At 43.1% G+C, this 25,912-nt stretch overlaps 1 long non-coding RNA gene across 3 annotated transcripts in view; it reads left to right on the top strand.

Annotated features, from left to right (window-relative positions):
- The window catches only part of LOC135050761 (uncharacterized), a 46,863-nt gene that overhangs the window by 1,101 nt on the left and 19,850 nt on the right, over positions 1–25,912 (top strand). Inside the window, exon 2 of one of the 3 annotated variants that reach the window (XR_010241794.1) lies at positions 12,715–12,785. The exons of 1 other annotated variant lie outside the window; for it this stretch is intronic. This is a non-coding gene — a long non-coding RNA (uncharacterized LOC135050761). The remainder of the gene's footprint in view (positions 1–12,714; positions 12,786–25,912) is intronic. One more of the 3 variants, XR_010241795.1, reaches the window with a different exon arrangement.

The following is a 25,912-nucleotide window of genomic DNA, read 5'->3' on the forward strand; positions in this document are numbered from 1 at the left end:
ACACGGGTGACACAGATGGGGATGACAATGAGCATTGAACATAGGTTTAGGATGAGAGACGGCTGGGTTTGATGAAGTGGGTCTTGAGAGCCCATTTGAAGTTAAGTAGAGCGGTGGAAAATATAATGGGGAGAGGTAGAGAATTTCAAAGTTAGGGAGCAGCATGTGCAGAATCTTGGAGGCGGGAGTGGGAGGAGTATTCAGTTGAGAAGAGAGGCGGCATGCATTTGTGAAGAGAACGAGCAGGAATGTAAAGGAGATAAAGTCAGAGATGTAAATGGGAGAGGAATGGGTGAGAGCCTTATAAGTGAGTGTGAAAAGCTTGAATTGGGTTCTGAAGGGGAAGGGGTGTCAGTGAAGGGCTTGTAAGAATGGGGAGGCGGAAGTAGTATGATTGGAAAGGAGGATGATCCGGGCAGCAGCATTGAGGGTAGATTGGAGTGGAAAGAGGCATTTATCAGGGACACCAGATGGGTAGAGATCACAGTTGTCCAAACTGGATATAACCAATGAGTTTCTAAAGGTCTTCAAAGCATTCATAGTGAGAAAGCATCTGATCCTGGAAATATTTCTGAGATGGAAACGGCAGGACTGTGCGCAGTACTGAATGTGTGTTTTAAAGGAAAAGGAGGAGTCAAGGACAACTCCGAGACAGTGTACTTGGGGACTATAGGAGATAGTTGTGCCATCAATAGATAATGAAATTGTGGGAAGTGAGGTTATGCGGCAAGGTGGGAAGGTGATCAGCTCAGTTTTCGACATGTTAAGTTTAAGAAAGTGCTGGGACATCCAAGAAGAGGTAGCAGTTATACAGTTGGATATACAAGTGAGGAGAATGGGGGAGAGGTCAGGAGAGGAAAGGTAGATTTGAGTATCATAAGCATAAAGATAATAATCCCACTATCTAATGAGTTTCCCTAAAGAGGATTAAGTAGCCAAAGAGTGATGGGGTAGTTGATGAAAACTTGGACATAGTTTGGATGAGGTAACTGGGTGGTGAAAAATTGGAAATAGGAGCGGAGACTGTATGATAGAGACAGAATAATAGAATTGCAGGAGTGCAGGTGAAAGTACAGTGTTGGTAAATGTGTATGTACAATGGCAATGATATAGTTTCAAGCAAAATAAAAGTGAAGATCATAAAGTTGCATAAATTTAATTTTAAAGTAGACTGTTAGAATTGAGAGGTTGTGGCTTAATCTGCAGCAGATTCTTTAAAGGAGCATCTGCTATGCCATGTCATTCCACACATGCTGCCTGTTATTCCTGTTCCTTGCTACTTGTCAAACATAGGGAGTTAGAAATGTTTTTGATGTCATATACTGGATGCAGACATGCCCAAAATGTGATGCTCGTTTAAGTTCACCAATATTGGTCACATGCAGTGACAAGCCTGGGTACTGGGGGGCATGGCCAAATCAGGGAGGCATGGCTCCCTCCAAAAAAGTGTTAAAAAGTACTATGTGTGGCGCCACAGCAGCGTGTGTTGGGCTGGAGCAAGAGTCTGCTGCCACTGAGCACTATCAGGTAAGAAGTATTACAGGAACGGGCAGACCCGGGCCCCTCCAACAAGCCTGGGCCTGGTAAAGAGTATCCCCTCCATCTCAGAGCCCCTGTCCAGATTTTAGAAAGTGAGCCCTTCTGTTGATGTATTGAGAGCAATTAATAAACATTAAAACAAAATATAGGAAAATTAGGAAAACATTAGCTTTATGTTTTTTAACAGTGTCAACTACAGACGGGATGGTATCGGGATCCCAGCGCTTGGGATGCCGGCAGTTAAAATACTGATAGCGGAATCCAGAAGGTCAGGATCCTGACACCAAGGTGGTAAGGAGGCTAGGCCTAATCCCCAACACCCCTAACGCTAACCCTCCTTGCCTGCCAGAATCCTGACACCAAGGTGGTAAGGAGACTAGGCCTAATCCCCAACACCCCTAACGCTAACCCTCCTTGCCTGCCAGGATCCTGACACCAAGGTGGTAAGGAGACTAGGCCTAATCCCCAAAACGCCTAACGCTAACCCTCCTTGCCTGCAGCCTGACCCTAACCTACCAGCCCATCACCCGCAGACTATGGCCCTCATTCCGAGTTGATCGGTCGCAAGGCGATTTTAGCAGAGTTACACACGCTAAGCCGCCGCCTACTGGGAGTGAATCTTAGCTTCTTAAAATTGCGACCGATGTATTCGCAATATTGCGATTACTAACTACTTAGCAGTTTCAGAGTAGCTCCAGACTTACTCTGCCTGTGCGATCAGTTCAGTGCTTGTCGTTCCTGGTTGACGTCACAAACACACCCAGCGTTCGCCCAGGCACTCCCACCGTTTCCCCGGCCACTCCTGCGTTTTTTCCGGAAACGGTAGCGTTTTCAACCACACGCCCCTGAAACGCCGTGTTTCCGCCCAGTAACACCCATTTCCTGTCAATCACATTACGATCGCCGGAGCGAAGAAAAAGCCGTGAGTAAAAATACTTTCTTCATAGTAAAGTTACTTGGCGCAGTCGCAGTGCGAACATTGCGCATGCGTACTTAGCGGATTTTCATTGCGATGCGATGAAAAATACCGACCGATCAACTCGGAATGAGGGCCTATACCTATTCCTCCCTAGGGCATGGCTATCTCCCCCACCCTAACCTTCCCCCCAGAGCCTAAAAATAAGATTTTACTCACCGGTAAATCTATTTCTCGTAGTCCGTAGTGGATGCTGGGAACTCCGTAAGGACCATGGGGAATAGCGGCTCCGCAGGAGACTGGGCACAACTAAAGAAAGCTTTAGGACTACCTGGTGTGCACTGGCTCCTCCCTCTATGACCCTCCTCCAGACCTCAGTTAGGATACTGTGCCCGGAAGAGCTGACACAATAAGGAAAGGATTTTGAATCCCGGGTAAGACTCATACCAGCCACACCAATCACACCGTATAACTCGTGATACTATACCCAGTTAACAGTATGAAATATAACTGAGCCTCTCAACAGATGGCTCAACAATAACCCTTTAGTTAAACAATAACTATATACAAGTATTGCAGACAATCCGCACTTGGGACGGGCGCCCAGCTTCCACTACGGACTACGAGAAATAGATTTACCGGTGAGTAAAATCTTATTTTCTCTGACGTCCTAGTGGATGCTGGGAACTCCGTAAGGACCATGGGGATTATACCAAAGCTCCCAAACGGGCGGGAGAGTGCGGATGACTCTGCAGCACCGAATGAGCGAACTCTAGGTCCTCCTCAGCCAGGGTATCAAACTTGTAGAATTTAGCAAATGTGTTTGACCCCGACCAAGTAGCTGCTCGGCAAAGTTGTAAAGCCGAGACCCCTCGTGCAGCCGCCCAAGAAGAGCCCACCTTCCTCGTGGAATGGGCTTTTACAGATTTAGGATGCGGCAGTCCAGCCGCAGAATGTGCAAGTTGAATCGTGCTACAGATCCAGCGAGCAATAGTCTGCTTTGAAGCAGGCGCACCCAACTTGTTGGGCGCATGCAGGATAAATAGCGAGTCAGTCTTTCTGACTCCAGCTGTCCTGGAAACATATATTTTTAGGGCCCGGACTACGTCCAGCAACTTGGAGTCCTCCAAGTCACGAGTAGCCGCAGGCACCACAATAGGCTGGTTCAAATGAAACGCTGAAACCACCTTTGGGAGAAATTGGGGACGAGTCCTCAATTCCGCCCTATCCATATGGAAAATCAGATAAGGGCTTTTACAAGACAAAGCCGCCAATTCTGACACACGCCTGGCCGAAGCCAAGGCCAACAGCATGACCACTTTCCACGTGAGATATTTTAGTTCCACGGTTTTAAGTGGTTCACCAATGCGACTTTAGGAAATCCAACACCACGTTGAGATCCCAAGGTGCCACTGGGGGCACAAAAGGGGGCTGAATACGCAGCACTCCCTTAACAAATGTCTGAACTTCAGGTAGTGAAGCCAGTTCTTTTTGGAAGAAAATCGATAGAGACGAAATCTGGACCTTAATGGAACCCAATTTTAGGCCCATAGTCACCCCTGACTGTAGGAAGTGCAGAAATCGACCTAGCTGAAATTCCTCCGTTGGGGCCTTCCTGGCCACACACCACGCAACATATTTCCGCCATATGCTGTGATAATGGTTTGCGGTCACTTCTTCCCTAGCTTTAATTAGCGTAGTGATAACTTCCTCCGGAATGCCCTTTTCCTTCAGGATCCGGCGTTCAACCGCCATGCCGTCAAACGCAGCCGCGGTAAGTCTTGGAACAGACAGGGCCCCTGCTGCAGCAGGTCCTGTCTGAGCGGCAGAGGCCATGGGTCCTCTGAGATCATTTCTTGAAGTTCTGGGTACCAAGATCTTCTTGGCCAATCCGGAACCACGAGTATAGTTCTTACTCCTCTCCTTCTTATTAGTCTCAGTACCTTGGGTATGAGAGGCAGAGGAAGGAACACATACACCGACTGGTACACCCACGGTGTTACCAGATCGTCCACAGCTATCGCCTGAGGGTCCCTTGACCTGGCGCAATAATATTTTAGCTTTTTGTTGAGGCGGGACGCCATCATGTCCACCTGTGGCCCTTCCCAATGGTGTACAATCATTTGGAAGACTTCTGGATGAAGTCCCCACTCTCCCGGGTGGAGGTCGTGTCTGCTGACAAAGTCTGCTTCCCAGTTGTCCACTCCGGGAATGAACACTGCTAACAGTGCTAACACATGATTTTCCACCCATCGGAGAATCCTTGTGCCATTGCCATCCTGCTTCTTGTGCCGCCCTGTCGGTTTACATGGGCGACCGCCGTGATGTTGTCTGACTAGATCAGCACCGGCTGGTTTTGAAGCAGGGGTCTTGCCTGACTTAGGGCATTGCACATGGCCCTTAGTTCCAGAATATTTATGTGTAGGGAAGTCTCCTGACTTGACCATTGTCCTTGGAAGTTTCTTCCCTATGTGACTGCCCCCCAACCTCGAAGGCTGGCATCCGAGGTCACCAGGACCCAGTCCTGTATGCCGAATCTGCGGCCCTCTGGAAGATGAGCACTCTGCAGCCATCACAACAGCGACACCCTGGCCCTTGGAGACAGGGTTATCAGCCGATGCATCTGAAGATGCGATCCGGACCACCTGTCCAACAGATCCCACTGAAAGATCCTTGCATGGAACCCTCCGAATGGAATTGCTTCGTAAGAAGCCACCATCTTTTCCAGGACTCGCGTGCAATGGTGCACCGACACTTGTTTTGGTTTTAGGAGGTCTCTGACTAGAGATGACAACTCCTTGGCCTTCTCCTCCGGGAGAAACACTTTTTTCTGTTCTGTGTCGAGAACCATCCCCAGGAACAGTAGACGCGTTGTAGGAACCAGCTGCGACTTCGGAATGTTCAGGATCCAGCCGTGCTGTTGTAGCACTGCCCCAGCTAGTGCTATTCCGATCAACAACTGTTCCCTGGACCTCGCCTTTATAAGGAGATCGTCCAAGTACGGGATAATTATAACTCCCATCCTTCGAAGGAGTATCATCATCTCTACCATTACCTTGGTAAATACCCTCGGTGCCGTGGACAGACCAACGGCAACGTCTGGAATTGGTAATGACAGTCCTGTACCACAAATCTGAGGTACTCCTGGTGAGGGGGGTAAATGGGGACATGCAGGTACGCATCCTTGATGTCCAGTGATACCATGTAATCCCCTTCGTCCAGACTTGCAATAACCGCCCTGAGCGATTCCATTTTGAACTTGAACCTTCGTATATAAGTGTTCAAGGATTTCAAATTTAAAATGGGTCTCACCGAACCGTCCGGTTTCGGTACCACAAACATTGTGGAATAGTAACCCCGTCACTTGAAGAAGGGGTACCTTGACTATCACCTGCTGCGACTACAGCTTGTGAATTGCCTCCAGCACTGCCTCCCTGTCTGAGGGAGCTGTCGGCAAGGCAGATTTGAGGAAACGGCGAGGGGGAGACGTCTCGAATTCCAGCTTGTACCCCTGAGATACTACCTGTAGAATCCAGGGATCCACCCGTGAGCGAGCCCACTGGTCGCTGAAATTCTTGAGACGGGCCCCCACCGTACCTGGCTCCGCCTGTGGAGCCCCAGCGTCATGCGGTGGACTTAGAGGAAGCGGGGGAGGACTTTTGTTCCTGGGAACTGGCTGTATGCTGCAGCTTTTTCCCTCTACCTCTGCCTCTGGGCAGAAAGGACGCGCCTTTAACCCGCTTGCCTTTCTGGGCCCGAAAGGACTGTACCTGATAATACGGTGCTTTCTTTGGCTGTGAGGGAACATGGGGCAAAATGTTGATTTCCCAGCTGTAGCTGTGGAAACGAGGTCCGAGAGACCATCCCCAAACAACTCCTCACCCTTATAAGGCAAAACTTCCATGTGCCTTTTAGAATCAGCATCACCTGTCCACTGCCGAGTTCCTGGCAGAAATGGACATTGCGTTTATTTTAGATGCCAGTCGGCAATTATCCCTCTGTGCATCTCTCATGTATAAGACTGCGTCTTTAATATGCTCTATGGTTAGCAATATAGTGTCCCTGTCTAAGGTACAGAGAATCTGACCACGCAGCTGCAGCACTGCACATTCATGCTGAAGCAATAGCTGGTCTCAGTATAATGCCTGAGTGTGTATATACAGACTTCAGGATAGCCTCCTGCATTCTATCTGCAGGCTGAGACGGTAGTGCCACCTTCTTTGACAGACGTGTAAGCGCTTTATCCACCCTAGGGGATGTCTCCCAACGTGACCTATCCTCTGGCGTGAAAGGGTACGCCATTAGTAACCTTTTAGAAATTACCAGTTTCTTATCGGGGGAAACTCACGCTTCTTCACACATTTAGTTCATCAGATGGGGGAAAAACCACTGGAAGCTTTTTTCTCCCCAAACATAATACCCTTTTTTGTGGTACCTGGGGTAATATCAGAAATGTGCAACACATTTTTTATTGCCGTAATCATGTAACGGGTGGCTCTATTGGAATGTACAGTAGTCTCATCGTCGTCGACACTGGAGTCAGTATCCGTGTCGACATCTGTGTCTGCCATCTGAGGTAGTGGGCTTTTTAGGGCCCCTGATGGCTTTTGAGACGCCTGGGCAGGCATGGGCTGAGAAGCCGGCTGTCCCACATCTGCTATGTCGTCAAACCTTTCATGTAAGGAGTTGACACTGTCACGTAATTCCTTCCACATGTCCATCCACTCAGGTGTCGACCCCGCAGGGGGTGACATCACATTTATCGGCATCTGCTCCGCCTCCACATAAGCCTCCTCATCAAACATGTCGACACAGCCGTACCGACACACCGCACACACACAGGGAATGCTCTGACTGAGGACAGGACCCCACAAAGTCCTTTGGGGAGACAGAGAGAGAGTATGCCAGCACACACCAGAGCGCTATATAATGCAGGGATTCACACTACCCACAGTGATTTTTCCCTTATAGCTGCTATAATACACAGATTTGCGCCTAAATTTAGTGCCCCCCCTCTCTTTTTAACCCTTTGAGCCTGAAACCTACAGGGGAGAGCCTGGGGAGCCGTCTTCCAGCTGCAATGTGAAGAGAAAATGGCGCCAGTGTGCTGAGGGAGATAGCCCCGCCCCTTTTTCGGCGGACTTCTCCCGCTCTTATAATCATAATGTGGCAGGGGTATTTTACACATATATAGCTTATTAGGCTATATTATGTGTGATTTGCCACTCTTAAGGTACTCTAATTGCTGCCCAGGGTGCCCCCCCCAGCGCCCTGCACCCATCAGTGACCGGAGTATGTGGTGTGCACAGGGAGCAATGGCACACAGCTGCAGTGCTGTGCGCTACCTTAATGAAGACCGGAGTCTTCTGCCGCCAATTTCCTGGATGTTCTTCTTGCTTCTGGCTCTGCAAGGGGGACGGCGGCGCGGCTCCGGGACCGGACGAACGAGGCTGGGCCTGTGTTCGATCCCTCTGGAGCTAATGGTGTCCAGTAGCCTAAGAAGCCCAAGCTAGCTGCAAGCAGGTAGGTCCGCTTCTCTTCCCTAAGTCCCTCGTAGCAGTGAGTCTGTTGCCAGCAGATCTCACTGAAAATAAAAAACCTAAAATATACTTTCTTTTCTAGGAGCTCAGGAGAGCCCCTAGTGTGCATCCAGCTCAGCCGGGTACAAAATTCTAACTGAGGTCTGGAGGAGGGTCATAGAGGGAGGAGCCAGTGCACACCAGGTAGTCCTAAAGCTTTCTTTAGTTGTGCCCAGTCTCCTGCGGAGCCGCTATTCCCCATGGTCCTTACGGAGTTCCCAGCATCCACTAGGACGTCAGAGAAACCTAATTCCTCATTCGGATCCCGGCGGTTAGGATCCCACCGCCGGTATAGTGATCAATGTCAGGATCCCGGCACCAGCTGTCCAGGTAGTATCGGGATTCCGGCACCAGTATTTTGACCGCTGGGATCATGACTGGATCCCATACAGACCAGTATTATACTATAACTACTAGGGTGGCAATGTTTCATCTCCATTGGAACCAATTTTGTTCAGCCCTCACAGCTTAGGGGTTCACAGTGATGGGCTGCTGGCATGTGTGGGTGGAGTGCACTGAACACAACCTAGGGGAGTCAGATAAAGATCTACAGTAGCTTATCAGCGTGGTGCTGTTCACCTATGGTAGAGAGACATACAGTTTTTTCCCCCTCTCCCTTCCCTGACTGATACTAGCCATGTGACCATCGCCCTGGGGCTGGTTTTCAAAATGGAAATGGGATCCCTCATTGTTTGTAGCTGGAGCAAGTTGGTAATATGTTGTCAGCTGCCTGATTTTCAAGTTGCTACTTTATAAAAAAAATTATTAGAATTAGGCCAACTCTTATTCCTACTTGTTTTCTCTGCAATCCAATCAATCTATTGTACATCTTTATGGAGTAGTATTGCACTGTAGAAAAATGGTTTTATGCATATACAATATAAAATATTCTAATAATAATATCAGACACACAGGCCAATTATTCTATAAGTGTAGACATGCTGTTCAGAATAGTAGATTCCCACCAAGGCTAATATGTGAGAAATCAAATATTTTACTGTTGTACAGCTGTCACGTCAGTTGCAATTACCATCAACTACCGGAATGTGGTGGTTCATCAAGTCTTGTATCATTTGGTGCTTCCTCTAATATTTCTTCTCCCCTGGAAAACATTGAACTTTTATATTGATAAAATATTTTATGCATTCCAAAACAATTAAATTTAAAGAAAAATTAGACACATTTAATAAGAAATGTGTACAGTAAATGCATTTTCAAGTAACTGACATACAGTACAGTAATTAGAAAACATCAACAGATAATCTCATTAGGAGACATATCTCTTATGGTTACTCTGAAGCTGGTGCATCAATATGCAATGATGATTATCAGTAGTACTATCTAGCCACTTCTGATTGTGTAATTGAGCTCTATTATATCAAGTTGCAATGTCAGTTTAAATAATTTAATTGATATTCTCATACATTTTTAAAGGGGAAAAAACATGTATTTGTGTTTAATTACATTTTTATGAAAACGTTAACGTTAACATCTTAATAAATTATGAATGCAGCATTCTGCCTTGTGTATATGATATATTATGTATTAGTATAAAAATTCCCAAGCCACCTTTCTACACTGTCATAAGTACACGTACGAAATACCTGCAATGAATGCAAATGCCACTGTTTTGAGTTGAACCAACTTGAGATACATCCAAGCCAACAGTAAAGACAAATTTCTTGTGTGCAGTTTCTCCTACAAACTCAGTGCACAAATACATCTAAATGAACCACTTACAGTATTTCTACATGTGATGCTTCAACAGAAACCATATAAAACACATTCATACTGTACATAGATCACACCCTTTCTCACCCTGGGGGCTACTAAGACCCTCATCTACTCACTGGTCATCTACAGTTTGGGATACTGTAATATACTCTTATCTGGCCTCCCTGCCTCCCATCTCTCTCCACTCCAATCTGTCCTCATTGCTTTTGACCGGCTAATCTACCTCTCCAAACAGTATACTGTACCTCTGCCTTCCCTCTAATGCAGGCCCTACATTAGCTACCGATCCCCTTCAGTTGAATTCAAACTTTCACTTACAAAGCCCTCACCCATTCCTCTACCATTAGCATCTCTGACCTAATCTACTTTCACGTTCCTGCCCACCCTCTTCACTCCACACATGCATGCCGCCTCTCCTGACAATTTATTTCTTCCTCCCGCTCCTGCCTCCAAGATTTTGTCCATGCTGCGTCCTACCTCTGGAATTCTCCCCATCTCCCTATCACACTCTCCACCTCTCTCCCAAACTTCAAAAGTGCTCTCCATTCTTCATGAGTGCCATACAGCTTTCATCCTAACCCACTGCTCCCTTCTTCTTCCTCGCTGTCTATGCCATCAGTATCACCCCTGTCTGCCTGCCCCTCTCCTTTATATTGTAAGTTCTTATGAGCAGGGCCCTCTTCCCCATGTGCTTTTGCTTCCTTTACTTTTACTATCATCTCTTCTGTACGCCCTACAACAGCACCTATCCCATGGTTGCTGCCGTCCTGCTGCTTATTTGAGTGTTTTGATCACTGATACAGAAATAGTTATATACCATATACAGTAATTGTGCTGCATTGTTTTCTACTGTAAATACAAAATAATGTATTGCTTATTTATGTTCTTTTTAAGGTACTGTGGAACCCTTCTTGCACCATACATATAAATAAATAAAGGATGATAATAATAATAATAATAATAATAATAATAAATATGTATCAATTAAAAAAATAGAAATGGTGTTATAAAGTTCTAATATGGCATCAAAGACCATTGTACATATATGCTACATGATGTGTTCTCAATAGATAGTAACATTGTAAATATTATATTGAAGATATAAAATAATGTACAGTATCTTCAAAAGGAATCTATTTAACATTTCTATGTTTCTTCTTAATGTGTGAGTAGCATTAATATTGTTTAATGAATGTTATATTATATCTCTATCATCTTTCTGAAAAAAGGTAGTTTATTTCCAGACTACACTCGGAGTGTGTTTAAATAAATAATAAAACTAAATTGTGTAACAGATAGCTAATTAAATAATGAATTCCCAGCTATTACAGTATTCAAAACACACTGTGGATTGGGCCAAGGGCAGTGGGATACTATATACCCTCTAGGTTCGCATTAACCGGCCTTCTCAGGCTCTCCCAGGTGCTGTAGAATAGATGGAGTCCCATGATAAGCTAGGAGTTCAGAGCGTGGTGACATCAGCTCTTCTACTGGCCCGTACTGATGGAGCAGCTTCCCGAGGGCAAGCGTATAGCAGCAGTAATAGCCATTGATGGTGAAAGGGCAGACGCTGCTGGAGCAGAATCTGCCCTACTCGTATGTGGCTCTGATTTCAATGGTGCTTGAGAAAAGCCAAGGGTATCGGTTGTCACTGAGCCTTGTGCTCACCAGGATATAAGGTGGCACATAGTACAATTAAACTCGGGAATCCCGCGATTACAAAAAACGACTTATATGATATTAGAAATTGGTGGGTTTGGGGCCCAGACTCGGTAACTCAGTAACTGTCCAAATTCTAGCCTCCCCACAGGCAGTAGAATACATGGCAGTACATTGTATGTGAGTTTTTTTTTTCATATTATTATTAAGTTCCTTACTGTATATAGCGCAGCAAATTCCATTGTGCTTTACAATTTGAAACAAAAGTGCTAAAACAAAACTGAGTAATAACAGACAGTCTGGTTGGGTATGTAATCCCGGCAGTCAAAATACTGACCCCGGAATCCCAACCGTCAGAATGCCTGCAGGGGGGCTAGTGGAACGAAGCCCCTTGCAGGCTCGCTGCGCTTGCCATGCGGTGGGATCAGTGGCCTTGCTTCACTTGCCACAGGTTCTGTTCCCACTCCATGGGTGCCGTGGATTGCCCCCAATACAGACATACAATCTATGTGACAGCAGCTGCTGATGGGGTCTGTCCAGATGGAAGTGCCCAGATCTCCTGGTGGCTCAATACTCAAGGGACCAATACCACCCACCACCCCATCCCCTGCAAGAGTGCCCGCATAGCCTGATACCCCCCTTCCATGGCTCCCCTGCCAGTGCCTCCCATCACATCTGTTATGATTAATGTTTCTGAGGCAGAGACTACAGGTTCCGGCATCACAGTGAAGTAATCACAACTGTGCACCTCCAGAGCAGAGCTGAATACAGTAAATTACCCCTGCTACAGGATGAAAGAAGATAAGAGAGTATAATTTATTTTATCCAACAGCAGGGGTAATTCTATTTCAGAGGAACACATTTGTGATTCCCCCACTGCGATGCCAGCACTTGGAGAATGCCTTGGTCACATTTCAATGTCCATACTTGCTTCAAGCCATGCCCCCACCTTGCCTTCTTCTCATTTGGCTTCTCTCCTAGCACACCACAGTGACTGATGGTGCAGGTGTGGTAATAGTCTTATACGTGATGAAGTCTTTGGAGTATGAGATTTATGCCACTGATTTACGTGAGAGTTTTTGTACGTGTTTGATATTGTTGTCATCTAAGCCTACATTACGTGGAGTGTGATGAGTAGCTGGAGCCACTTCATCAATTGCTATTTCTAGAGTCTGGTTCAGGTGTGATACAGCCATCTCAGGAGAAATGAATGCAGTAATAGGTGAGAGCAGTTGTTGTAGAGAAGTGGAAAGTTCTTGACAATTAATTGTGTTAATATTTCTGCAGGTTTGATGAGGATTGGAGGATTTCAGTGACAATGAGTTTGAAGTAATGGAGAAGAGCATGCAGGTGATAAGGTTGTATTCCGAGAGAGGGAAAGGGTGTTAGTGAATTCAGAAACTGAGCATAGTCTGGTGAACACAAGATCAAGGCAGTGGCCCTCCTGATGAGTAGATGAGTCCATTCATTGGGAGAGTCAGAGAATGGAATTTAGAGAGTAGTTTGGAGGCATTAGCAGCAGATTTCAGGCTATCAATTGCCATATTGAACTCAACCATGATGATGGTGGAGATGTCAGAAGATAGGAAGTAGGGAGACAGGCAGAAAAATATTCCTCAATTTGTTTGGGTTGCCCTGGTGGGCGATAGATAGCTACAACATGCAGGGAGAAAGGAGTGTAAATCCTGATAGAATGAACTTCAAATGATGTGAATGTGAGTGATGGGACCTGTGGTAGCAGTATGTATGAGAAGGATTGGGAAAGTAATAATCCAACCCCACCTCCTTTATTATTGCCAGGCCTGAAGGTGTGTGTGAAGTGCTGCAGGGGAGGCCATGTCTGATTGTGTGAACCATGTTTCTCTTATAGCCAGTAGGTTGAAGTTGTTAAATACAGGTATGAAGAGGACATGGTTGGATGTTAATTTGTAACAAATAGAGAGTGCATTCTAAAAGGCACATTTTAGTGATTTGGAGGGTGATGGGAGACATGCAATGTTTATTAGATTTGCTGGATGTATATACTGCTGCAAAATCAGGTGAATGTGATTGGGGCCCATGCAAGTGGTTGTGGCTTGGATTTAGTGAAATTTCTCCAGCTAATAAAAGAAGGAGAGAGAGTTAATTATAGTTCTAGGGTGTTTGTGAATTTTTTTTTGCGGTGAGAGGTTGTGAATATTATTGTCAATGTATAAAGATAAGTAAAAAGCTCTTGAGTGTTAATAAGAGGGAAGTAGGTAAATGAGGCGGCAATGTGTACAGTAATTGCTTTGGAGAAAATACCATGAAGTGCAATGAAGAAAAGCAATTTGTGGCACATGGTGTTTGAAATAAAACTAAAGTGATTTAGGTTTAGAGCATAATGACGTTGCAATTATTAAAGTTAAACATTTAAATACCTGTTTACTGGTTTGTTCAGCTGTTTATTTTCAAACACTTAGTGTTATGAACAATTTGAGTATGTGAACGGACACTGACCAGCACAGCTGACCCTAGATTGCACGGAATACTATGGCTATTTAATACAGGCTACTTGTGAGTAAAATGTTTAGCTGATGAAAGGTGATACATTAAACTGTAATTGCATATATGGTAATATTAGCCTAGTACGCCTTCTTTAACTATGCCTCACTGAGCAAAATGGGTGCAGAAAATTGATACTAAAGTAGACAAAGTTAGAGGTGAGGGATGAGAGTCAGGACAAAAGACACTGATAAATCAGCCAGGGCTAATGAGTATAAAGGCAAATTGGAACAGATATACAGTGTGATTGTTATGAAAAAAGAAAAAAGCTAGTACAAATAGTTATAAGCAAGCAAGTAAGTTTTTGCAGTGACCAAACAGGAAGTTCAGTGTTGAGCATACAGGTTATACAGGCAGTTGGTTTCTGTAGTGGAGAGTTCGTGAACCCACAGCTGTTGCTTTAAAGAAGTCCTTCTGTAGTTGAGATTGGTTTTGTAATATTCACCTTCTGTTCTCCTTAGGTTTAATGGAGGTATAATGCTGAGATTATATGTAAAATGTAAACTGCTCCTTTACATTTTTACACTTATAATATTAGTGCACTTCCAGCCTTCTAATGATCCTTAAATAGGGAAAAGCAGGCATGTGTATGCAATAATACCAATCAACGCCCAATACTCTCCCACTAGAATAGTCAGAAAAAGAATTGACCCCCCCCATATTTTTCAAACAGGGACATAAGGTGGGTCCTGGTGCCCAGTGAAAGCACTTGCTATGATGCCCCTTCCATACTGCAGTCAGGCACCTTACTCATGGATGTATCTGCTCCTGTATGGGAATATGACAGTATTTTGAAATGTGTGCCTTATATAAAGAAGTGTGCAACTGAGGGTGCTTATGGAAGTGAGGGGGAAATGGGAGCGGCCAGGTGATCCCGGAGAATAAAAAGGAGTAAGTTGCAAGTGAGATTGATTGAAACAGATAAATTTTCAGGTACTGCAGAATACTGACCCCTGCCTTACAGGGCCCTGGGCATTGACACATGTCATACCACCCTTGTTATGGGAATGGTCCACATATAACCACACCCTTCTGTATACCTCCTCTTAATTCTCAGAAACTGTGTTGTTAGAATCTTTGGTTATAAGAATAAGCCCTTAACAAATGGTTACCATTATTTGGTTTGCTACAAATATTTTTGTTTTAACATTTTTGTATTGGTCACAAGTCAATGGAAGAGCTAAAAGATTTATAAGTTTTAAATTAATAGTAAGTTTTGTAGTAAAAATAGATGCCCGGGTTTAAATTTTCCAGTTATTGAGTTATCAACATATTAAAAATAATAAGTAGCTTCGCAGCTCTTCCAGCACACCCATGAGGTAGTTGCATAGTGTCGTTTTTGTTTGTGGGGTGTCACCAGGAGCCCTGATGTCTAGCTTTTCTTTCTGTTCAGTTTTATAATCACTTTTCTATTGCGAGATGGTTTTACAGTTTTCCTTCTGTTATCAATGTTGCAATTCCAAGGCTTTTGGGTACATAACATTTTTTTGTCTTACCACTTCCATTTCAGTCAGTTATTTTAGTTAATTGATTTATGGTTCTTTCAGGTCACTGAATTATGGTCATTTCTGTTATTACAGTTCATTAAAGTTTTCATCCAAGTACATCCAGTGGAAGGCCCAGAACAAGCACCCCAGGTTAAAGTTCTGGCCAGCGAACACCAATGGGAAGTCCTACTGGGACCCCAACCACCTAGTACATCTTCTAGGATCCAATGTTACCACTTTGTGAAATTTTATTCCAAATCCATCCAGTAGCAAGCCCAGAACTGGCTCCCTTGGTCAAAGTTCTGGCCAGTGTACACCAACGCGGGGAAATGTTGGCTAAATAATGTTGTGGCCTCCTAAATTAATTTAGTTTTCACTCATTCACTTACCTCCAACTCCAAAATATTTTATTTTATCCCCGTGCCCCTTTCCTACCCTGTTATTCTTCTGTCCCCATATCTTTAAAGCCAACATACCATCCGCAGGTAGACTTATCTTCCTCTCCCACCATTCCAAATCTGCCACTCTCCTTCAACAAAACCTGCACTGCCTCCCATTCCCCTACAGAATCCTCTTCAAACTCCTCACCCTCACATAAGAGGCCCTCTCTAACTCCATTTCTCCCTACATCTACAACCTCATCTTCCTACATACTCTCTCCCAGCCACTCTGGTTGGCCAGTGACCATGCCACTCCTCTACCTTGGTCACTGCATCCCATGCATGAGTCCAAGATTTTACCTGCACTGCCCCCCTTCACTGGAACGAGCTCTCCTGCTCTATTAGACTATCTCTGACCTTGCAAAGCTTCAAACGGGCACTGACAACCCATCTGGGTATCAAAGCATACCCTTCCGTATAACCTAGTCTCAAGGCCACTCTCCCAACCCACTGCCACATGCCTTAGCCATCTATGCCACACTTACTTCCTGTCATCAGGCTATGTTCTGCTTGCTCGCACCTCCTGTCACCTGTCTGTCTCCCCCCACCCCCTAGATTGTGAGCTCCTTGGAGCAGGGCCCTCTTCCCTCCTGTTTTTACAACCGTCTTCTCTCAAACTTCAATTATTGCTCTATCCTACTGTACATAGCGAATGTCTATACCTGTGTTACTGTTTATCTCTTCCAGTGGCTGCCTGCCCCTAGTAGTACGCTGACTGCTCCTTTGCTTTCTTACATCTTAGCTGTAGTTTGTACTTAGAATTGTGTTGCTAATTGTTACCTGTGCTCTGTTTTTGTTTTTTTGTTACTGTAATGTTAAGTTCTATGTACACTGTATTTTTCTAATGTCTGCCGTACGTATGGTGCTGTGAATCACTTGTAGCGCCTTATAAATAAAATGCCATAATAATAATAATTGCAATAGTGTTATATTGGTTAACTATATATAGCATTTTTAAAAATACTGGACATGATTTAATGTCTGGTTTTCTAAGTTCATATGCCATTATCAGTAAGATAAATAAAGACTATATAAATGATTCATGACCCTACTTTGATCATCACACATGTCAGAAATAACATTTAAAGTTAAGGGTTACACTGCTGATCTTATAATAATAATAATTGATAAATGGTATTTTATCCTAGGATTAAGAATATATTATCATTATGGTACACCTGTCAGTCATCATTGTCCTACAATGAGAATATTTCTTCCACAAGTAATTACTTTGGTCAACATATATTCAGAATGGATATAACTCGTGTAAAAGATTATACACCTGTCCAGAGACTTTCTATCACATTACAATCTTCATTGTTAAAAACTCATTAAATAGAAGAATGGGAATAAAAACAATCACATAGTGACAGATTGCTGAACATTGAGGAATAATACAGAATTTACAGTTAAATACACTTGGGAAAGCAGAAAATGGTGTTGGCAAAGATTGATGTAAAAATATGTAACTCAGAAATATCAATGATCCTCATATCTCATTATTCTATATCAGCTGCAATGTATGATGGATATATCTTTTCAAGTGCTGAAATGGCTCACTGGGTGAGATTTACCAGGCAATGATACCAGGCAGAATAAAATAGACTTCTATTATCATTGAAGTCACTTATACTGTAGTTATTTCATGTTCATGCTGTGATGATCAGAGCTCTAGTCTAAACTATATCTTGTTATCAATAAAAAAAAAACCTAACTGTATTGTAGACATGGTAATGATTAATAAATATTCACTAAAAACGACATTTATGGACATTTAGAAACTAATCCGTTTACAATGTAAATTCCCTCACTGCCCATTTGATTAATTTGAAAATAAAATACTGTAGACTGATTAATTGAGTGGATCAATGAGTGTTGCACTGTGAAGCCAGGATTGTCTTATAAGTAAGTCCACTTTAAAGGTGCAAACGCACGGTGACATTTATCCATGTGATTTTGACTATATAGTCAAAATCACAAGGAAAGTTAGTGGACATCGCAAGGTGTTAGCCACCTTGCGATACCGATGCGATCCCAATACGTGATCTTCAATCAAATCAGTATGACGAATCCCAGATTTGATTGAAAACTATTTTGCATTGTACATGAACAATATTGATACCCTATGTGGAATGTATGCTATATACTTAGGAAATGGGATGGCACAGGAGAAGTGTAAATGGGTTGGACTTAGATTCTGTCGGGTCTTTACTTACCTTTATGCCAGCACTGCAGCAATTGGAGGGCGGCTTTTCTGTGCTTCCTGGTTATTCGCATAAGAGAAGAGGGGAGGGCACAATATACTACAGCCATCTTTAGTGATGTCATATATTACAGACAGCATTAGTGATACCATATACTACAGACAGCATTAGTGGCTGATATATACAGTACTACAGACAGCATTAATGGCCACCATATACTACATAAAACATTAAACTCCTAATTACATCCTTCAGTCTCATTAAAAAACCCCAGTTAAAACAGAGTATATACTATATATATATATATATATATATATATATATATATATATATAAACAATAATCGCTTTCTGTGCTATGATACCTCTTCAGGTTACAAAGAGTGGTGAGCTGCTACTCTCACTAAGCTCTCTGTTAGCTAGAGCTAATGAAAAATATACACAACAATAGTGAATGTGCGCCCTCAATATTTTTACAAAGTTTAAACTAGAGATGTGCGGCGGACACTTTTCGGGTTTTGTGTTTTGGTTTTAGATCTGGATCCCGCTCATGTTTTGGGTCTGGACTGGTTTTTCCAAAACCATCCTTTCACGTTTTGGTTTTGGATCTGGATGATTTTTTAAAAAAACCATAAAAACAGTTAAAACTCACAGAATTTGGGGGTAATTTTGATCCTATGGTATTTTTAACCTCAATAACATTCATTTCCAGTCTATTCTGAACACCTCACAATATTGTTTTTAGGCGAAAAGGTTGCACCAAGGTCACGGGATGACTAAGCTAAGCGACACAAATGGGCGGCACAAACACCTGGCCCATCTAGGAGTGGCACTGCAGTGGCAGACAGGATGGCAGTTTTAAAAACTAGGCCCCAAAGAGCACATAATGCAATAAAAAAAAATAGGTGCAAGATGGAATTGTTTTGGGCCCTCCCACCCACCCTTATGTTGCTTAAGCAGGACATGCACAGTTTAACAACCCATCATTTCAGAGACAGATGGTCCTGCTGGAAAAAGCTTGCCAAGTTCTCCGAATCATAGCTAGCTACAAACATACCACCTCCATATTTGATGACTGGCGGGGATTACTAGCATTAGGCAACTAGTCAATATAGATGATAAACGACTTTTGACCTTTACCAAGGTTCCCTCAAACTTTGCTATGGTGAGCAGCCATGCCATCAGGTGCATGTTCCAATTTCATATATTTATTAAAAATCAATTTCATATAAAGCCATACACATAAAAGTTTTGCAAACAAGGTTCTTATTTTGTCAGAAATTTTGATAAAACACAGTCCATATTTTGACAGAAATTTCCTCTCCCGACTTCTTGCTAGGAAGATCAGGGATCACAATAGTAAGAAAAACCCAATGCGTTTAGTCTCTTGGTGAGTGTAGTGGGTAAGTTCCAGACGACCAATGGGAGGCAGAGGTATTGCAAACAAGTAAGCTTTTATTTACAGCTGGCAGGCATAGCCACTGCAATACTGTAGCTTCTTACAAAGGTTACTATCAAGAGTTCACAATAACAATTTAGCATACTTGAAGACAGCAGTGTAAACAGGCAGAGTATTCACAGCAGTTTCAGGGGGCAGATTTCTCCAGGACAGAGAGAGTTGCTAAAGGTGCAGCCTCTCCCACACATTCCCCACTACTAACTCATCTAGCCTGGTTTTTATAACTTAGCTGGTCCTAATTAAGGAAAGGGTGTGGTTCCTCCGTGAGCTGCAGGTGATTAACCCCTTCCTCAGAATGTGGGAGAGAGCCACTCTGCCACAGTCAGACTTCATCAGGGGTATATCTTTTGCAGAAAATAAAATCAAAACCTCAACTGTATATCTATCATGAACATCCCTAGCCAGCTTGTGAAATATAAGAATCAGAACCTAGGTCAATCTGGTTTGGAGAGGGTTCCCAAGATGGATTCAACCTTTCCAAGTTATAAAAGTGTTCCTCCAGTGCTACCAGATGAGCCTGTGTCTATATTTTATATATATATATATATATATATATATACACACACACACACACACACACACACACACACACACACACAACAATACCCTATTTACTGCGCTAGGAACTATATGGCAGCACCCTTTAGGTAGTCCCCTGCTAGTAAGGATTAAGAATAGATATGAGGAAAAAGATACCTTAGATGCGCTACCAGATATACAATAAGGAGATATCTCCTAAATAATAATAATAATAATAATAATAATAATAATTAATAATAATAATAATTTTATTTATATAGTGCTCTTTCTCCAATAGGACTCAAGGCGCTTAACAGATACATAGCATAATATAGTACAGAAAATAATGAAGTACATTTTCATAAAATACAGAAGCATGAAGATACTAAAAGGGACATTATGGAAATGCTTGAGTAAACAGAAAAGTCTTGAGTCTACTTTTGAAGGATTCTATAGTTGGAGCCTCTCGCAGAGTCGGAGCCGCATGACTAAAAGCTCGACCCCCAGATGAATTACGGTAGATTCTAGGTACTGCTAAAAGTCCTTCATCTACAGATCGCAGTAATCGAGTGGGGCAGTATGGGGTCAGAAGCTGTTTCAGGTACCTTGGGCCTTGGTAATGTAATGCTTTGAAACTCAGTAAGCCAATCTTGAAGATGATTCGCCATCGTACAGGCAGCCAGTGAAGGGAGTAGAGGATGGGTGTTATGTGGCTGGAATGGGGCTGGTTGGTTAATAGCCTGGCAGCTGTGTTTTGCACCAGCTGTAAGCGATGCAATTCTTTTGCTGATAGACCAAGGTAGAGGGCATTACAGTAGTCTAAACGAGATGATACAAATGCATGTATGACTTTTGGCATATCATCTGAGGGAATTAAGTGCTTGATTCTGGCTATGTTCCTCAGGTGAAAGAATGAGGATTTGATTGTAGCTGATATCTGATGTTTAAGTGTCAAGCCACCATCCAGGACAACGCAAAGATTCCGCACACGATCACTGGTCTGTAATTCTGAATCCCCGAGTGTAAGTCCAGTTGGTTGGCTATGCTGCAGTCTTGTCCTTTGATGTTGCGGTCGTATCATAAGGACCTCTGTTTTATCCGGGTTCAGTCGCAGCCAACTGGTGCTCATCCACTCCTGTAGTTCAGCTAGATAGCCATTTAGGGTTGCTATTGGGTTATCAGTGCCCGGAGCAAAAGACAAGTACAGTTGTGTATCATCTGCATAGCAGTGGTAGACCAGGCCATGGCGCCTGATTATTTCGCCCAATGGGAGCATGTATACTGCAAAAAGCATGGGGGATAGTATAGAACCTTGTGGGACACCACATGGCAATGGCACTGGTGGTGAGGAGTATAATCCAGATGATACTCTCTGTGACCTGCCTGTGAGAAATGATTTGAACCAGCTTAGGACTGTGCCATCCAGACCACCGAAATGTACCAGTCGCTCAATCAGAAGCCCATAGTCCACGGTATCAAATGCTGCCGAGAGATCCAGAAGGATTAATATTGAACAGTCACCTCTGTCTTTTGCCATCAGAAGATCATTTAACACACACACCAGGGCTGTTTCAGTGCTATGTCTTCTCCTGAATCCTGATTGAAATGGATCATAAATATCATGGGTTGTCAGGCGGGTTTCCAGTTGATTTGCATGACTTTCTCAATAACCTTTCCTAGGAAAGGAAGGTTTGATACCGGTCTGTAGTTGGTCATGCAGTCGGGATCTAAATTAGGTTTTTTAAGAAGCGGTCTAACAATTGCTTCCTTTAGGGGTTCAGGAAAAATGCCTGTCTGCAAAGAGCATTGAACAATTTTTGTAAAGACAGGACCAATTATATCCATACAACCTATTAGAAGCTTGGTTGAGGCTGGGTCCAGATCACAGGTGGTGGGACGCAAAATCCGAGCAATTTCAGCAGTGTCCTTTACATCCACTGGATCAAAGCTGGTCCATGAAGGCAGGTAGATTATATTGGCAGGCTTTGTAGTTTGGCACTCCTTTGATGGCACTGTGGAGATTCCAGCCCGGATGGTGGATATTTTATCTGCAAAGAAGTTTGCAAACTCGTTGCATCTTGCCTGGGAGAGGGTCTCATCAGTCTGCAGGCATGCTGGTTTTCAAAGCATCTCCACTGTGCGGAAAAGTTGAGCTGGCCTACCTGTTTGCTGCTTTGATCTCATTTGACAGGAACTGTGCTTTCTTACGAGTGATTGTCGATTGATATTCTTCATTATGCTTTATTAATTTTATTTTATCATCCACTAGGTTAGTCTTCCTCCATCGTCTTTCCAGTCTACGCCCCCTTTTCTTGAGCTCACTAACACTGTTGTCGAACCATGGAGCTTGACGTTGTGGTTTACGAGGTCTTAAACGCACAGGGGCGATAATATCAATTGCAGCCATAACATCCCTATTATAATAACGGACTAGGGAACAGGGATCTTCACAGGCACCCAGTATAGCAGAGAGATCCAGATTTGCTGCAAGAGCCTGGGGAGTCATACCCCTCCTTGGACGATACCTGGTCAACTCCACGGGCAGAGATCTTATTTGAGGGGTTGCAACTGAGAACCAGAGGGAGTAGTGGTCTGACCAGATGACTGGGTTTATTTTTAGGTCAGTGACTTCTAATCCAATCTGAAAGACAAGGTCGAGAGTGTGACCACTTTTATGTGTGGCAGAGGGAATGACCTGTGTGAAGCCCAGACCATTCATTGTGCACAGGAGGTCTTGGCAAAGGCGTGAGAGCTCATCATCCACCCATGCATTGAAATCCCCGAGGATGAGCCATCTTTGATGTTCCAGAACCAGGCCAGCAACAGTGTCTGCAATTTCTTGTAGAAATATCTTTCCATCTCCAGGTGGCCGGTAAATGAGAAGTACTCTGAAACCTAATCCTGTCGAACTCCGGGCAGCAATGCACTCAAATGAGCGAGTAGTTTCAATAGGGTGGACCCTAAGTTTGTTCTTTTTTGAAGCAGATAGCCACCCCGCCACCCCTGCGGTCCAGTCTTGGGTTGTGGATGACAGAGTAGTTTGTTGGTACTGCAGCCTCCAATATAGGTGCTGCATTTTCATCTAGCCAGGTCTCTGTAATACAGGCTAGATCTGCAGATTCAATAAGGTCAGCAATTGTTGCAGTCTTGTTTCTTATAGATCTGGCATTACAAAGGACTGACCTGATTGGGCATACCAGAGGGCCTTCAGTTTTCTTTATGTTAAGTGCAGGAGCTCTGGGTATGGGGGTCACAAAGTGAGAGTTGACAGTTCTGTCCTTCCAAACACAGGGCCATCTTTTGGGTATCACTTCTATTTGATTGTTCTTTGAGTATGGGGGTGAGCAGGTGGGCAAAGGATTTAGATGGTTACCGGGGGAAATACATTTCCGGCCTGCTCGCTTCCCACGAATGCGCCTGTGTTTTCTTTTTAAAATGCCAAGGGATTGGAGAATAGAAGCCTGTGATGGTGTGATAGGAACTGCAGAACGTGGTGGGCGGAGTTAAAGAATGAAGCTGGAGCAATACGTATACATTTGGTCATCAATGACAGATTACTATAAATTTGAGCTGCATATGATGATGAGAGAGGGAGATAAAGCAGTGGGTTTTTTCTTTTGTTTGTTCTTGTTTTTTTTTCTTTTTTCCTTTTTGTGTTTTGTTTTCCCCCAATTCGGTATGTGATCCAAAATTATAATGGGATTATGAACAAAGTTATTGCTATAACCTATTGTGTATATTTGAAGCAAGTAATAAATAAAATAACTGCTGATTTAGTCAATTATCCTAGGATAGGCAGCCTTTTGGAAAGGTGTTAGAAGCCAATTCCTACTGTGTAGGTGTGAAAAGTCTCAGTGTGAGAGGCCTTTGAAGTAGATTTTTTTGTGGGGGTAGTGATAACGTGTCCTGGAAATGGATCCTGATTTTAAACAGTGAGCCTTCAGCAATTCAGAGCCTGAATATACTGATATTAGTAGATTAATGCAATAAGTCAGTTATTTGTTGCTCAGAGAACAGAGGTGGATGATGTCTAAGTGATGGGCTGGATGTAGCCAAAGATAGGTTGTAATCCACAGTACCTTTTCTGGGTAATGTCCAATGCAGAGTACAGCAGCTGCTAAACTGAAGGATTTCTCAGTGGAGATATGCAGAGGATTCAGTCCAGGATTCAATCCAGTGTGTATCTCAGCGCAGGAATGCAATCCGTTGGTTTTGATGAAATGTCCGCGTAGAGTAGTACAAGTTCAAGGTAAGTCCTTGGATATTTATGATGATTCATAGGTCAGTTGTGGTGAATTTAAGCTGTTTTATGGAGATGATCAGGAGCATACAAAAGGTGAGGCAGCCATCTTGGGCGCCATACTTTAAAATGCCCTTGGGCGCCATACTTTTAAATGCCCTTATGATAAATTCACTTCTACTTTAAAAAACATTAATAAGATTTAAAATAATTTATTCATATTTAGTGAACAGAGGAATATATTACTTTCACATAAAATATGATACAACACATTAGATACAATGAATTTCATACGTAATTATAACATAAAACCCTCTGGTTCATGAGGATATGATATTATTTGTTTCCACCTCACCCTAGCGGGGTATGAGCTCTTAAGGTGGATTGCCCCACAGAGTTCTGATAATTAAATATTAGCACTAGCGCTTTACTAAATGACACTGATAATATTAACATAGCTTATTAGTCACTCCTTATTGGGTGTCTTTTCTCTCCCCTTCGCTAATGAATAAATATATCTAATACATTTGTGACTGCTTGAATATAAAATGCATTTTAATTATCATACATAAATATTGCTCTTTCTTTTCCATATCTTCTGGTGTATGATAATCAAGTCACTACAATGTGAAAAATAATAAGACAGATTGTGATCCCAAACAGGCTCTATTGGAACCAGTCTCCGGGAATCAAGGAACGCTCATTTTTAACTGTGTTTAATCAAGAAAAGGTTCCTGTATGTACTAGACCACTTTGTTAGTATCGAACAATTAACAAACAGCGCTGTTATTTAACAGGATGTGATGTCATAAACAGATACTTGATTACTATGGGTATAAATATGCACCCAGTCCCATTATGTCTTTACCTCTTGATGAAGTCTGAGAGATGAAACGTGTTGGTCTACCCTTACTGACTACTGATTAAGATAAGACATCTTACTTGTCTTAAAAAACACTGATAGCACTGCATTTTTATATATACGTTTTTGGAAAAAAATGATGCTCTTTAAAAAAAAAATGTATGTTCTTTAAAAATCTTTTTAACCTTTTTGTTGCCATAAATAAATTGTATATATATTTTTATACACTCGGTATCTGATCCTTTTTTTAGCTGGAATACTGTTGTGTGATACCATTGGTTGCTAATACACCCATCCCCCTGTACATATATCTATCTATTTATCTATCTATGTGTGTGTGTATATATATATATATATATATATATGTGTGTATGGGGCACCACTTACTGCACTACTAAACATGCACAGACGCTAAGATAAATCCAATGTAATAAGCTTCTACCTAACTGGCCCGCAAATTGCCAAGCGGAAGTAGAGGTCCCTGTAATTAAAAATGTGGTTGTTATCTAATTTTAGGATTGCCAGTGGACATTTTCTTCTGTAAATTAAACATGAATTGTTAATTACAGGGACCTCTACTTTCAGTTGGTAATTTGCGGGCCGGTTGGCGGAGGTAGAATCTATAATGATGTGCAATGGGATTGACTTCCCTAATGTGTCCCTAATGTGGCTCCTGCCTCCGATTGTCATCATATGGGCCTGTTGGCGGAAGTGTGCCTCACTTTCTGGCTGTCATCATTAATGCTGGTTGGC

This window comes from Pseudophryne corroboree, chromosome 2 (genome assembly GCF_028390025.1).
Source record: "Pseudophryne corroboree isolate aPseCor3 chromosome 2, aPseCor3.hap2, whole genome shotgun sequence".
NCBI lineage: Eukaryota > Metazoa > Chordata > Amphibia > Anura > Myobatrachidae > Pseudophryne > Pseudophryne corroboree.